Below are 15,427 nucleotides of genomic sequence, written 5' to 3'. Positions count from 1 at the left end.
AGTGCGTGGAATAATGGGTGGTAAGAATTTTTACGAAATTCGAAAAATGCCAGAAAATTATGGAAACACCTATGAAGGTGTCGGTGTTTAGCTGTAAGACCTTCGCGCTAACGTAGAACGTGTTTTCCTTGAATATACGGGGTGAGTCATATAACTTGTCCATTCCGAATAACTTGTAAAGTATTTGTTGCACAAAGTGTTTTTCACGGAATTTTTTTTCTAAATAACCTATTTCTTCACGAGATATCAGAGTGACGTTGAATTTTTTAAAGGGAACGTGTACCTTTTAGTATGAAAATTTGATAGAGCGCTGAATTTTCTATAAGAAAAATATAAAATAATAGTAATTTGTATAAAATTATTAGAAATTATACGATTATTGGAGAGAGAAATTTTGTCCTTAATTAACAGATTGCACAAATTAAGGTAAACAGTAAGACCATGAAACAAGGTTTTTGCAAATCTCTCGCTAATTAGTAGGCTTAGGACGAAATAAAGCTTAATACTTCCTTACAGAAAATTTACTGCTCCTTTAAATTCTGATATAAAAAGGTACGCGTTCCATTTAAAAAATTCCAGTTCACCTCGATATCTTGTAAACAAATGGATGATACAAAAAAAAAAGACCATTTCAGCATCGTATATTCCCTTCGACATCGTGCAACACTTTTTCGTAGAACACGTACATTAGAAATTATTCGAGATGGACAAATTATGTGACTCACCCTGTACAAAAAATTAATAATCCAATTGATTCTAAATTTTTATAGAATGTTTGTATACAGTTTATCTACTGTATAAATAATTACGGTCATTTCACCTTTCAAATAATCTCAGGCTATCAATCAGAGGTGTACATTCATCCACGCAGTGAAATACGATGATTAACAAACATATATACAGGGTGTCCCAATTTTTTTTGGATCAAACTTTGTCAGTACATTCTATGGGTATAAGTAAGAGAAAAATGTTATATGAACATAGTTCGTTTGACGCTTTGTTAAGAAATTATAAACAAAAACACGAAATACGATCTGTCACCATTTCCTTCCTATTTCGTATTATTGTTATAACTTCTCGATAAAGCTTCGATCTATCTATGTTACGTAATATTTTTGTCTTTCCTATGTCCGTAGAGCACACAGACAAAGTTTGATGGGGAAAAAACTGAGACACCCGGTATATCTCCTCGTAAATCTTCTATCTCTCCTGATCTAATAACAGCAATAAACTCCAGTAAGAACTTGATGTCGTTAATGGACAGTAACATGAAATGAACATTTCGCCTGATCATTTGAATCTAGTTAGGAGTATAAATCGGCATGTTCGTCCATCTGTCAAACTTTTTAAATACCCTTCTTTAACGAGCTGTTCCACACGTTCGTTTTTCGCCGATAAGCCTCCTGACGATCTTTTCCAGGCCACGGCGTTAACCTCGAAACGCTAATCCACCGGTGGATCTAATCACCTCTAATCAATCGATCTGAAACTGTAACAAACCTTTCTCTAATTTCCTATGCTGTTTGAAAATAACACGACGGTCGTCCTGGACCCGATAATGAGAACCAGTTTCGGCTGACAGATATATCGACGGGAAAAAAGAAGATCGGGAAAGACAGTTAGTTATCCATTCGTCTAACCTTGGCTGGTTACGGAGGTGGGAAAGTGGTTTAGACAGCCGGTAACTTGTACTTTCTATGCCGATTCCCTGAAACAAGAACACGTCCCTAATAGACGAAGCCCTGGACGGCAATGGCTCTCGATCGAGCCGGTAGAAAGCGACCCCATGACAGATTTATAATAGAGGAGCGCGCATGAACGTCGATAGACATGATGGAAAAAAAGGAAGAAACCGTGTACGTCTACCGTTCAATTGCGTAAACGATCGAAGAAGTGCACGACAGGTTTGTGTTCTCTCAGCAAATTCTATCGACGTTAATTGGGGTCTTGTGATCGATAATATCAGTCAGTTATATCTTCATGAAGTTATCGTTAATTTATAATAATCCGACGATTTTATCGTGGTTCTCGGCACGTTATTATTAGAGTGGCGCAAATGAAACGTCCGTTTCCTAACGAGTTGATACTATACCCGTATTAAATTTTGTTCGATCGTAAATTTTTATACACAGTAGCCAAGAAGAACGTGTATTGGATAGAAAAATAATTTACAATACAATTGTGACGAATAATCAGGATATTCGCGCAATTTTTTTATATTAGTTTAACTTGGAAACACTGCGATGAAAACTGCTGAAAATATAAATTTAGCATTTAAAGAAAATTATGTAAATGCTAGGACTTTTCAATATTGCTGTCCAAAATCCAAGGGAAAGGCCAGATAGGGTAGTGGAGGATAACGTTTTAAGAAAAATTATTGAAAACAATCCACAGTAAAGAATATGAAATTTTGCCACGTTCCTTCAAACATCTGAGCAAATTTTTAACAAATACATTATTCCGAAATGAAGACTGTAAAAGCACAGCATTCGAGGAATTTTTTCGTCCAAATAACAATAATTCTTACAAATTTAGGAAAAAGTTAGGAAAAATATATAGAATCGTGTGTAAATTATTTATCATAAAATACATTATTTCTTACAGAAAAGTTTCATTTCCAAAAACGACGTTTCACACGAACCAACCTAATATGTCCCACACACATGTATAGTGAAAAAATTGCTAATGTTTCTCTAAAGGATGCACTATTCCTTGAGCAACTCTGCAAGTCTGCAAGCTCGTTTCGTAAGAAGAAAACACGTACCGGAAAAACGTTTAAATGGTAAACGATGTCCCAGCGGTGGTTTTTCGTAACCGTCACGAGGAAAACACGATTGCGACGCAGGTGTATAAGAAGAAATCAATCGAAGTCCCTGAGTATCTTTCCACAGATCTATGCACGATCCTCACTTATTTCCTGCCCAAGTATATATTGGAAATCAATTCATCCAATCACTTTCGTTTTCCTGCTCGATCGAAGAGCCGAAAGGTAGATCGTTAATTAACTTCAAAGTCGCATCCTCGTCATCTTCCTGGTTGCTGTGTTACGTAAACGGTAAGATACGACACCGGAACGGAATTCTGTGTTGCACGTGTATCTCGTGTCGACAACGCGTCAACGATACTCGCTACGATCGAGAGGATCCCTGCTAGTCTAGCGGAACGTAACGAAATGACTTGTCCCGCAGCCTATTGCGTCTGACTTGCGGTATTTTCCGGTGTGACAGCATCGTGAAACTCGATGATGCCTAGAGATACCGATCGGTGACTAGGCCGCTTCCGGAGAGATTAGGGTGATTGCATTTTACGTATGAACACTATATTTCCTCTAGTTGTATAATGGTACAGCGGTGAACATTTTATTAACCGATTCACTGTGTAATACGCTGTAATATTTCTCGTCTAAATCTAACATTAGTTGAGGATAATTTACCTACTTGTTTCATTTTCATTCATCGACTCATTTTTTTTATTCGTCGAGTCTGACTGTCTAATTTATATTACACATTTTATATCTCGTAGAAGCATACGTAGGATTTTAAATATGCAGGGAGATTGTACGTGTGAAAGTAAAGAATAAAATTTGTTCGTTTGAAGTATTGGAGAAAATCGAGTTCGAATGTCGATGGAGTACGCGTGCACTTGACTATCTTCCAGACTTCATGTTTGTGCTAAGAAACAGTGGCAATGTCACGATAAGTACTAATAACACATTTATTGACGATTTTATTGCTTTACGTGTACGTTAGCGAATGAACTGGTAAAAGTGAGGTCTTTGTTGACACGGAAATTCTTGCTCTTCAAAACATAGTGTGATGGACTGATACCACGATGTTTCGACTTTCGGAAGATTTACACTATTTCTCTACGAAGTGTGACATTAGCGCTGTTTATCAACATAAACATGTGAGCAGAAGAAACAGTTTGCAGGTATCTTTAAATTCAATTTTCCCAAAACACTAAGCTTCTTACGAAAAAAACTGTATTGCTTAGTTTCTGTTTATTTTCGCACGTAGAATCACCACCTGCCCGGTTCCACCGTGTATTCCACCACACCCTGTGTGCTACATTCGAAGCGTGCACGTGTAATAACAATAATATTCACTTCCGGTGGTAAATCAGACTCATAACAATTTTTCCTACCAGTGGAACAATGAAAAAATGATCCACATCCTCCGTTGTCAATTGTCCCCATTATTTAACACGTGTAAATTCATCTACATTAGAAAATAGCCGACAAAGGGTGTTCACACTTACGAATTAACATTAGCTTCGGCCATGAGACGGCGCCTGCCAGGCAATCTCACCCAACCGCATCTCGCAACGTCGATTTCGACTATCCTACCGATGTATCCTGTTCAGAAATCGCGCGTAGGCCCACGCTCAACCGCTAAACGTCCTCTCGAAACGCACTCGAGCACAGCTCGCTTTCAAACGACATCCCTCTTCGTCCAGCCTCGTTTACAGCTGCCACTAACTCTACACAGAAGATCGACCCCTTCGTGTTCCTGAAACGAAATTATACCCCGGATCTCCTTCTCCTGGCCCTTCACTCACGCACACCTTCGACCGTCATGATCGAACAACAACCATTTCTCCAAAAGCAATTACAAAGCGGTGAACATTTTAGCCGAAGCTACGTATCACCACACTATTCCCTGCTGTATCAAACACACGCGACGAAACAGACCGAATATACACGGATGATTCACTGTAAGCCCCGAGAGTCTCTGGTGGAATCTCTGATGATCCCACTGGTGGAGAAGTGAGTGATCTCGCGGTTCTATGGCAGACGTTGGCGTCCACCACGTGGTGGAGGAACTCGCCTCGACGCGGCTCGAACAAGGAGTCTCTCCGGCGAATTTCAACGCGTAGCCTTTGTGTGCGTCCACGGGTGCGCCTGTCTGCGTGAAAATGCGTGTTTCTCGCGTGTCACGTGGCCCTTAAGGCTGGCTCACAAGGGGCAGAAGCGTCGCCATTGTCGAGGTCGGCTCGGCTAGCCTGCCTAAGCGAAAGAATCGCCTGGCGGAGGGTAGTTTATGGCACGGCACCCCATGGGGGACTGGAGCCCTCGTGCCATGGACCAAACATCTGCCCATGTCCCCACCACCAACACACGCCCTACCGAACTGCGTCGTATGTTTCAGAGCAGCAGCCTGAACTCTTGTACCCTCGACTCTCTTTTTTTCTTTACTTTTTTTATTTGGGTTACTTCATTTCGCCGGGAGACCGAGTTTCTAACCCACGCGCTTCTTCTTCAGGTTCTATCGAAAATGGTAAACAGAGTGAGTGATAGGAACTGGGTTGCATGTGAAGGTAGGGACACGTAGTATAATTTGCGTGACGATGCGTGTACTAGGTAATGCTCGGGGAAAAGGAACGTGGAGGGCAGCGATGTCGAGGCGATTAGGGCGGTTCCGGGAGATGCATAATGCATACGCGTTGATGCATACCTTCTATGATCGATTTCGTGACATTGTTTCGTACTGGCAGGGTGCACAGGAGAGTTGCACCGCCTGCAGGATACATTTGTGATTCGACGTGAGTAGAAAATCAGCGTTAAAGACATTTTTTATATGATTACTGGGAAATTTCTTAGAAAGATCAGAATGGAGGCTGGAGCAGAAAATAGATTAGTTGTAATTGTTGAATTAACGCTGATAACATTTTTAAAAGGTTTATGGAAGATGTGTTAGAACAATCAGAAGAAATTTCATTATCACGCGTCTCGTATCGTTAATCAGTAATTATCGTGGTACACGATTTTTTAAATGATTAGTGAAAAATTAACGATACGAGACGTGAGAATGAAACTGATTCTGGCTGAAGGTATAACGATGAAAGATTTGTAAAATGAAATATTTATGAAATACCGTAGGGATGTGTTCAGCTATGGATAGAGGAGAACAGACATGAAGTATCCACCGGAAATGCGATGCTAATTTAATGCGTCACCACACCCCATGTTCCAGCAGCGCTCGTGCCCCATGGCAACGCCGTAATTAGGATTGTTTCACGGTTTATTAAGAACGAGTCGGCCACGCTTTTGGGCGCGCCGTTTCGTGCCAACAGACTGTTCGTGGACAACACAAAGCGTTGCCTTCCGTAAACCTGCACGCTAATTTCCACCTATTTATGTTAAAAGCACCGAACGTGTAATTAAACCTAAGACTGTGTCAATGTAATTTAGGAATAGAATTCAAACAAAATATTACGTTTTACGTCCTCGTATAAATCCACGATGCAGAAGAACCGTGAAAGTTTCTTCTATAATCGGGCAGGGGATGATTCTGTAATATGTACATTTAAAAACAAGCCGAAAATAAAGAATAGAATTTTTTCATTCGAAGCCTAGTTTTCGAACAAATCCAGTTTGAATATTTGAGCGCGCTGCACTTGACTATCTTCGGACTTTACGTTTGCGCTAATAAGCAGTGCCAATATCACGACAAGTACTAATAATACGTTCATGAACGATTTTGTTGCTTTACATGTACATTACTACTGAATGAACTGATGAAAGTGACGTCCTTGTCGCTGCATACAAATTCTTACTCTTCGAATCAGAGAGTCGTGGACTGACGCCACGATGTTTTAACGCATTAATTATTCAAAAGCCTGTATAATACTTCCTTTCAGCTACAGTAGATTTACATTATTTCTTTGCGAAGTGTGACGCTACCGCTATTTATCAAACTTAAAAGTGCGAGCAGAGGTAACAGTTCGCAAGAAACTTTAAATTCAATTTTCCCAGAAACTAAGCTTCCTACGAAAAAATTGTATTCCTCATTTTCGGTCTATTTTTACGTGTAGAATAATCACCTGCCCGGTTGTACCATGCATTCTACCCCACCCTGTTTAAAAAAAATTCTTTAAATTGAATTCTTTCGAAAACTAAGTTTCCTATGAAAAAATTGCGTGTACACATGTTCTACCTCGGCCTGTATATATACATACCGTCGCCACGGTAATTATTCGCGAGCGAAGAGCGCGTGCATAACGATTTTGCGCGACGAGTAGCGATGACGCGTGACCTAGCTGCAAATTGCATCTGGTCGCAGGAGGGTCAGCCCAGCAATTGGCAGCAATTGGCGACAATTAGGGACAGGAGCGGTTGACGGTCGTGATTTCGAACGATGAACGGGACAACGCGACGCGGGAACGCCTTCGGATTTAAACCACGCCGGTCCGACACTTTCCCTTAACGAGACTGCGCCGCACGGCCTCTAATGAAAAGCGTGGCTGTATTCCAATTGCAGTTTCACTCGAATCGATTATGGACGCGTGTGGAAACGTTGCAGCCAATTATCCGGCGCTTTGTAATTATAATTACCATGGTGAAGCAAATGGAGTAGCGGTTGAACGATTGTTCCAAGCAGAACGTTCACAGAAGATGTTTCAATTTTCACTCAGACTTCTGCATATCGCCCACTCGATAGAAAGTACGCTTTAACAAGATATCTGGAGAATTTTCGATCCATCATTGTTACGAATTCCACGAACTTTAACCGGCACTTTTAATTCAAGATTAAAAGAACCTTGAGACCCTGTTAAGGAATTCCTTCCAATACCCTGGCGTCTGCCCCGAAATAGTCGATGATGCAGCCTCTTACATATACACGAGCACGCGTGCAATCGTTTCCTCAGACTTAGAGGAAGAAACGATCATGGGGATATCTTCATCGAATCAGGCTCGAATTGAGAATACGACTTTGTATATATACAAGGTGCTTCCTGATTTTCTAAACAAACTTCAGAAGCATAATCTACAAATGAAAAGTAAAAACAAATGTTGCACGAAACTTTGCTGTAAACGGTTTATTATAAAGCAAATAGTTACTTGTGGGGAATTTTTAAACAAATGGTTTATAGTACAGAAGTAACTACATATGCAGGAAAATTCTCATGAAATTTGGAATGCAATAAATTCCATGGTAAATACATCGGTTATCATGCTTATATCAAGGTACATGGACATTTAGAAATGGGAATTTAAGCATTTTAAGCGATCGACGATGAATCGTCTCAAGACAGAAAATATCGTGTAAATTTTTCGTATTCTGTAATGAAGAGCCTGCTGAGTTTTTGTGTTTCAAGTATCACGCGAAAGAGGGCAACGAGAAATTTTATATGACGAACAAAAGTGGGAAAATAGCATTTATTTAAAACAAAATATAAGAATAAAAAAAATATTGAATTGTTGCACATAAAAACACTATTAAATTGTAACAAAACGATGAAATTACAGTTAAGTGATTAAAATACAGAAATTTACTTTATGCAGTAAGAGTTGTACAATTACAAAACCAGGAAATGTATTAAGCATGAAGTGTGGCACCGATTGTAAAAATTACTATTTCCAATGCTCTTTCAAACTATACACTTAATATTATCGAATTATTCCTTCAATGTTCAAAAGTTATCAAAATATCAGTGATGCTATAGTTATGCTCCGCGGTGTATTTTCGGCTGCGTCCAATATTTCCTCGTCACTTTGTAACAAAGTTTTTCAAATCGAAATTTCATATAAATTTGATATTCCTATTTTCACTTGCAGATTGTGCCGCTGCAGTTCATCGGGAAAAGAAGGAAACACCCTGTATAGGAGGTAGGACAAAGTATATAAGAGGCGAGACTAGCAGTGTCCTTGATGCCAGTTTCTCCTAACAAGGGTTGCCGGTTGGTCCGCTGAAGTGGCAGCGCGACCAAATGAACATCCCATAAAGGGAAGCGTTCAACCTTTCTAAGAAAGTCCAGCCACAGATTCCAGGGGAGGAAGAGGTCCTCGTGGAAGCTACATGCTGGGCTGAGACAAAAGAACGGGGACACTCTTTGAGGAAGTGAAACGTCAGAGCTCTAGGGAGCCTCTCAATTTTTCTCTTTCAATTCGCAACGAAGCTGGAAATTATCTTAGAGCGGCAAGTGGATGAGAAATATTCCGAGGCTTTCTAAAAGTGGAAGGAAATTAAAACACTGGCATAATCCAATTAATTAAATGACCCGAGAGGTAAACTTGAAAGTTCCCTGAAAAAGGATGAAACGACTATGAGAAAAATGTTATCCGAGGAAATAAGGTCGTTATTGTTGCAGTAAGGATCACACAGAGAGCAAACTCGAGACGTCAAGAGACCGTTGTTGCCTATTGATTTCTCATACATGTGACTCATTGTTTCGTCTCGAGTGGTCTACACACGGGAACGTTTCACACCTCGGGGGGCTGTTTGACGAAAAGATTAGCCGCCTTCTCGTGTACTTGCCACGTATGATGTCCCTGAGCAGAAAGAGCCACAGCTGAAGAACCAGGAGGAGGATTTAAAACGACGCGACGCGGCAAATTAAAAGTCAACAGTTTTGCGTATCGTTTCTTTCCTCCTTCCCTTTTCTTTTTTTTTTTTACATTCCACCCTCATTCCCATCTCGGTGAAATGCGGCTAGAAGAAAAAGGAGGCGCGTTTGTCAACGTGCAGCTGCGTATATATTTTTGGATCTTTGCACAGGGTGCTCGGGGACTGGTGAATCAGGATTTTAATATCCCACCTCGGCCACAGGCTTCAAACACTCCTTATCGTGCCCTTTCCACTGAATGACGTCATTGTCTCGGCCGGTTAAAGGCTGCACGACTACAATATTTTGGCAGACGTCGTCCGGGGGCCTTCTGACTAACTGAAAAGGAGAACACTCGACCCATTGTGCACCACCGAGTCCATCCTAAGGGCTCGTCCACATTAAACAAGACGGGAAGTCGCGTAAAAGGAATCGGAGGCAAGAAAGACCACGTCGCGATCGATAACTCGCATGAATGAATCACGAGAACTATTACGGGGGCCGACCTTAACCTGACTCTGTTCTCCGCAGCTCTACTGTGAATATCGAGGAAATTCTTCTGCATCCTACCGTTCAACGTTTCATTTACACCGGTTTAATTGCACGTTTAAACGCCTTCCTGAAACCGATCGTGAGAAAAGGATCGTTAAAGCGGACCTTTCGTGTTACAGAGGGAAACGGGAATGTGGATCAATGCCAAATGGGATCGCTCGGTGGTAACCCAATTCTGTGCACCCGCATCGTCGTCGATAATGTAAAAGCGGTTATAAATAACAGGGAACAATGAACGATCGTTCCAATTTCGCGATCTATTGTATTTGTTTAACACGGTGGATCGTATTGCATCTCGCCGATATCTATTCGTACTATATATAGAAACTTCACGGTCTAGTACATTGACTATATTGCATTTGTTGCATAATATTTTGTAGTTCAGTTTAGAGTTCGTTGAATACATATAGAGTTCGGCGAGGATAGAATTTCACGTTTGCAATAATGGAGCAATAGGTCAGAGAGTAGTTTGTTGTGAGGTATGCTTAAAGGCGTACGATATAGATTCGCAGGGAGCTGACAGCTGTGCCCGATAGCCCACATGGCGCTCTTTGCTCTTGTCTGGATGCAGTCCTATCGATTTTATCGCACAGTTTCGCTAACGAATGGGGCTGGACGGACGTTGATTAGAAGAAGGCAGCATTTTATCGCTCGATAGTTATTGACTCGTCCTGTTCCTTACAGTGGGTGTGGAGGAAGAATAGGAAGCCTCGTCCACGTGGTTTTATGGTGGCACACCACTATGTCTAACGAAGAGGAAATGTTTGGGAATTTTCATTTCACAGATAACTACTAAACGAAAAGTTTCCGTTTTTTGCAGGGGACATAAGTGTAACTTTCAGCTTTTCTCTAGAATTTTTGAAAAGTAAAAGTGATACAAAATGGAGGAGTTTTATTCTGCTGGAGCATCGATTGCTGACCGCCATCGCCGGCAAAGATTCGAACGTCTGAAATGACAAATTCTTTTTGATTTACGAATAAAAATGTATCACTTACAATTTAGCGTGCGATTTTTTCTATATAGCAATTGTGTAATTTTTTAGAAACGTCTAAAGTATTAAATTAAGTCATTTCAAAATCTCTTTTCCAAGTCATTTCAAAAATCATAAACTTCGTTGTGACTTCAAAGCGTAAGCTGCAATTTTATATTTCAGGCGTTCGAAATTTGCCTTCCCATGAACGAAGAAAAATCAGGTCATAAAGGGTTAAAGAAAAAAGAAAAACAAAAAGAAGCGTTTGGGTCACTCTAAAAGTTTGCTTAAAATGATAAACAAGTCATTTCTATACGGCTCGTTCAATGGTTATTTTGTTCCTCTGTCTAAAATCGATCGTGTTTCTAAAAGCGGTGTATGTAAACAAAACCGTATTTACGACACAAAGATAACACAGATGCTTAATCGAAATGACACCTTCGAAATAAAATCAGAATAATACGGACGATATTTCGAAAACTCTGTACACAATTAAAATTGATTTCTATAGATTGTCCAATTTCAATAAGAGTCTTACTCGATCATTCCGCCACGTCCAGGCGTAAGCAGAGCGTAACGAAAACGAGTGTGTACGTGTCGACACTAAGAAGAGGTCTGCCTGGTGGTTGCTCAACTCGGTAACACAATGTTACCAAAATGACGAGCACTAACGAGTGGAAAAGCACGTGAGATTCAGGTCTCTGAGCCGGTGTCGTCCAACGTACGAGGACGTTGTAATCCTCTAGAATGGAGGATCGCAATAATGCACGTCGGAGCAGGGGGTAATGATACAGAGGAGAATACTTGGCTCGAAAATCCTCTTAAAGCAGCCTTAACGAGTGAACGACCGCGAGCTGGAAGCGCTTTAATTGGAGCCGTGATGATGAATGACGACGGTAGGCCGAGCCCCTCGAGCGTCAGCTATCTGTGACCTTAAACGTCGTATCATCCGGAAATTAGAATGGAACCAAGGCCTACTGCTAGCGAGACGAGCCTGCGGGCCTTGAAATTTCGTTGGCCTAGGCGCTGCACCATGCTGGAAGAATTTTTTTCTCTCTCTTTTTTTGTTCTAGAGGACGTTTCGCGAACGATTATTAGCGATCGTTCGATGGCCTTAATTGGAGCGGGACAGTGGTCGCTAATGACCGCAACGAAGCTTCAATAGGACTCCGGATAGATTAACGCTGAGACTGATGGTAATTAGTATGTATCTACATAGTTCCAGCAGAGCGAGAAAAAGTTTGTTGAAAAAACGACACGGGATGTTAGGGATTATCGTTCATTTGCAGTTGATTAGAAATTTCGAAAGGCACGAAAATATTCTAATTGGGTTTTCTTTTCAAAAACGACACGGGATGTTAGGAATAATCGTTCGCTTCGAGCAAATTAGAAACCGAAGTTTCTTGCAAATGTGTCCTCGAATTAAATATTCTAATTTGTTTTCTTCAGAAACATGTTAGGGACGTTAGGGATAATCGTTCTCACTCGGAGTAGATTAGAAATTTCACAAAGAAATCGATGTTCGTGCAATCGTGCTGTTGAATAAAATATTCCATACGCGATTATTGCGATACGAGAGATGCCTGTTACGCAAGCAATTTCTAGCAGCGAAAATGGCATTCTTCCGTTTTGGGAAGGAAACACGGAGGCTTTCACTGGCCAGCGCCACGGTCGCTTACCAATGATCGTATTGTTGCATGATGCCATTGTTTCCTTAACAGTTACTACGGTAATTGGTTTATGCGAACCGTGACAATGCGGACCAACACAGGTGTGTGTGGTAATTCTGCGTCGACTTAAACGAGAATATGACGAAAGCTTCCGAGCTCGAATAAGGACATCGTATTTTGACAAAATTAACCTACACGGATGAAGCATAGAAAGTGTACAGTTACTCCGAGAAATATTCTGACGGTAAGAGAATAATAAAATAATATTAAATAATAATATTTTAAGTATTACGAATATGAATAATATGAACATTATACTATGAATATTCAAAATATCAATTTTTACTTAAGTATCCGAATATTTGGGTAACATAGAAATTGGACGTAATTTCGATTCATTTGTGTCACAGTATCATATACGAAAATGCGTTAAACTAACAACACGTAATCCTGAAGCACGATAAATGACGTTTTATTATAAAAAAGCATCGACCTAATCTTTTTGTAATTAACCAAAATACATCGCTAGAAGTGCAAGTTTATAATAGTGTCCGAATATTTTTCGGAGTAACTGTACATCTAATTTCTGTACACATTTTCGAGACACACCGTGTGTACTGGAAAGCTGCATTAACAATAAAGAAATTCCCAAACTCGACACGCTTATGAGAGGAAACACGTGTTACGTGGCGGCTACTCTAAATATTTAGAGACCGCCTTTGCATAGGACCGCCTGCGGACGTTCCGTTAGGCTACCATGAGAAAACATCTCCTTTTTCACGTATCTTCTCTCAAAGATTATTTCCAATACGCGAATGGAAAACAGGCGATATATCGTTCTATGGCTATAATTTTACTGGCCTGACGTCAGAGTCATTGGAAACGGATATAAGAGTTCTGGCGCCGTTGTCGGCGACGCCATGTAGAGTAACTTCCTTTGTTCGGAGTAGCTCTGAATGGAGCAAACTACACCTGAAAATTCCCAAACTTTCTCCACTTTCTACGCCCCGGAAGTTTTCCAATGTTTCGAAAATCCAGCGAATAGAGGGAACAAAGTATATACACAACGACTGCAACTCTTTCGTTTTGTCATGACCTATCAGGGGTGGAATTTGTAAGTATCTCTGTAGTGTATAAAGACACTTTCTTTTTCATTCTCCGTGAGAATACTCGACAAATAAAGGAATTAAAATTTTTCACCCTTTGCACACGTAGTCACTGCAAAAAAAAAATCGTGAGGCAAAGGGTTAAGTCACATATGGGCAACCCCCGGCTCTAATCTATTTCAGCGAAGTTTGTCTTCAATCTTCGCATTGAATTGTCATGTCGTTCATTATATTATCAAATTTATGTAGAGCTTTATACCAAAGCATTATATTGCAAATAAATGAAATATGAAGTAGCAACTTATTTTAATTCATTTAATATTAACTTACTTTATTTAATAATTCGGTCCGGCCCTTGACTCGTAGACAGAATGACAATTTAGCCACCGAACTAGGAAAGGTTGCCCATGCCTGGGTTAAGTATTAGGTTCTATGAAATGGCCTATTTCACGACTACGTAAGGTTTCCAGAATTGTGTACCTTAAATTTGCTACCGGATAACTTACTTATTATACGTCAATTTAAATATAGAAGTTAGCCAAAAGAAAATCAAAGCATTTATTAGTGAAATAATCGACGAACCACCACATCTGATTAACCCTCGTATGGTCTTTGGGTCTTTTTCGACCCATCGCGTTCTCATTCTTTCAATACCTTTTGTTGCTATCAACAAAATGTAACGAAATTGTTATTAATACACTTGTTTACGTTCGCTTAGTAAGCGTGCTGATAATGAAAATTGTTACACGTAAGGTCTTTGGGTTAAAGAAGATCCAAGTTAAGTGTACGTATAGCCGAAGGAAGAACGCACTAAGGTGAATAAGTATCATTTTTTTTCTAAAACTACAGACGTGGAAAGTTTCATTGACACCTCCTGTCGTTTCATCTGCGACAAGGTAGTAGTCGGAAATCGACGAAATTTCTGGCAGACACCACGAGAAGCGATCGAAGAACGGAAGAAAGGGGAAATCGGGTCGCCTGGACGGATCGATTAAAAACAACAATAAATTTCGGCGCGCAGCTGCACACGCAGGATCCAGCTCACGGCAAAAGCGTTCAATAACACGCAACGCTATTGCTGCAGCAAGGAGCACGCGTGTGTCCAATTCGAAGTACAGTTAGGTATGCGTTTGATAGCGCGTTCGAGCGCACGATCGTAAAGACCAGTAAAAATCGTAATAAGCGCGTTGCGAACCGTGTACACCTCTCCTTCTACTATCGCTACCGTAATTCCATCTTGCTCCTTCTCTTTCGTTCCCTATCTCTCCCGGTGGCTGCCGTATGCTGAAAGTTGCAGAGAAGGCAACCTTCCATTCGGAAAAAGGAAAACCGAAAGCCGGAAGATCCCCAGCGGTACCGGGGGCTCAGTTTCTTCCCCTACATGTGTCGTTATCTAACGTGGGACTTGCACAACGCCGGCGAAACGGAAACGAACATGTTTTAGAAAGGCGCTAACTTCGAGGAGACACTTTTTTTCGGTATTCTTTTCTCGTTGTATTTTTTGTTTTCGGGATATTTTTCCAACCCTTGTTTTGCAAGCGACAAATAGGAAAAAGTGACGGGACAGTAAGATTAATTATACACAAGCGTTTCCCAAGTTAGCTCGAGCCCACACGAGCAAAATGGAAATCGCGAATGATATTGAGCGCAGTTAACTTTCTCCAGAGGCGATCGATTCCCGTAACCGTTCATGTTAATTGTTCAATAAAGGAACGCGTAGCAGGAGATCGAATCGCTGGTGGAATGGTAACACGGAAATTTCTCCGGTATCTGAAATGGTACATAAGCATCGTGATGATTATTT

The sequence above is a fragment of the Habropoda laboriosa genome, unplaced genomic scaffold (assembly GCF_001263275.1).
Source record: "Habropoda laboriosa isolate 0110345459 unplaced genomic scaffold, ASM126327v1 scaffold9, whole genome shotgun sequence".
NCBI classification, from domain to species: domain Eukaryota; kingdom Metazoa; phylum Arthropoda; class Insecta; order Hymenoptera; family Apidae; genus Habropoda; species Habropoda laboriosa.
Note: the sequence above shows the minus strand (reverse complement) of the source record.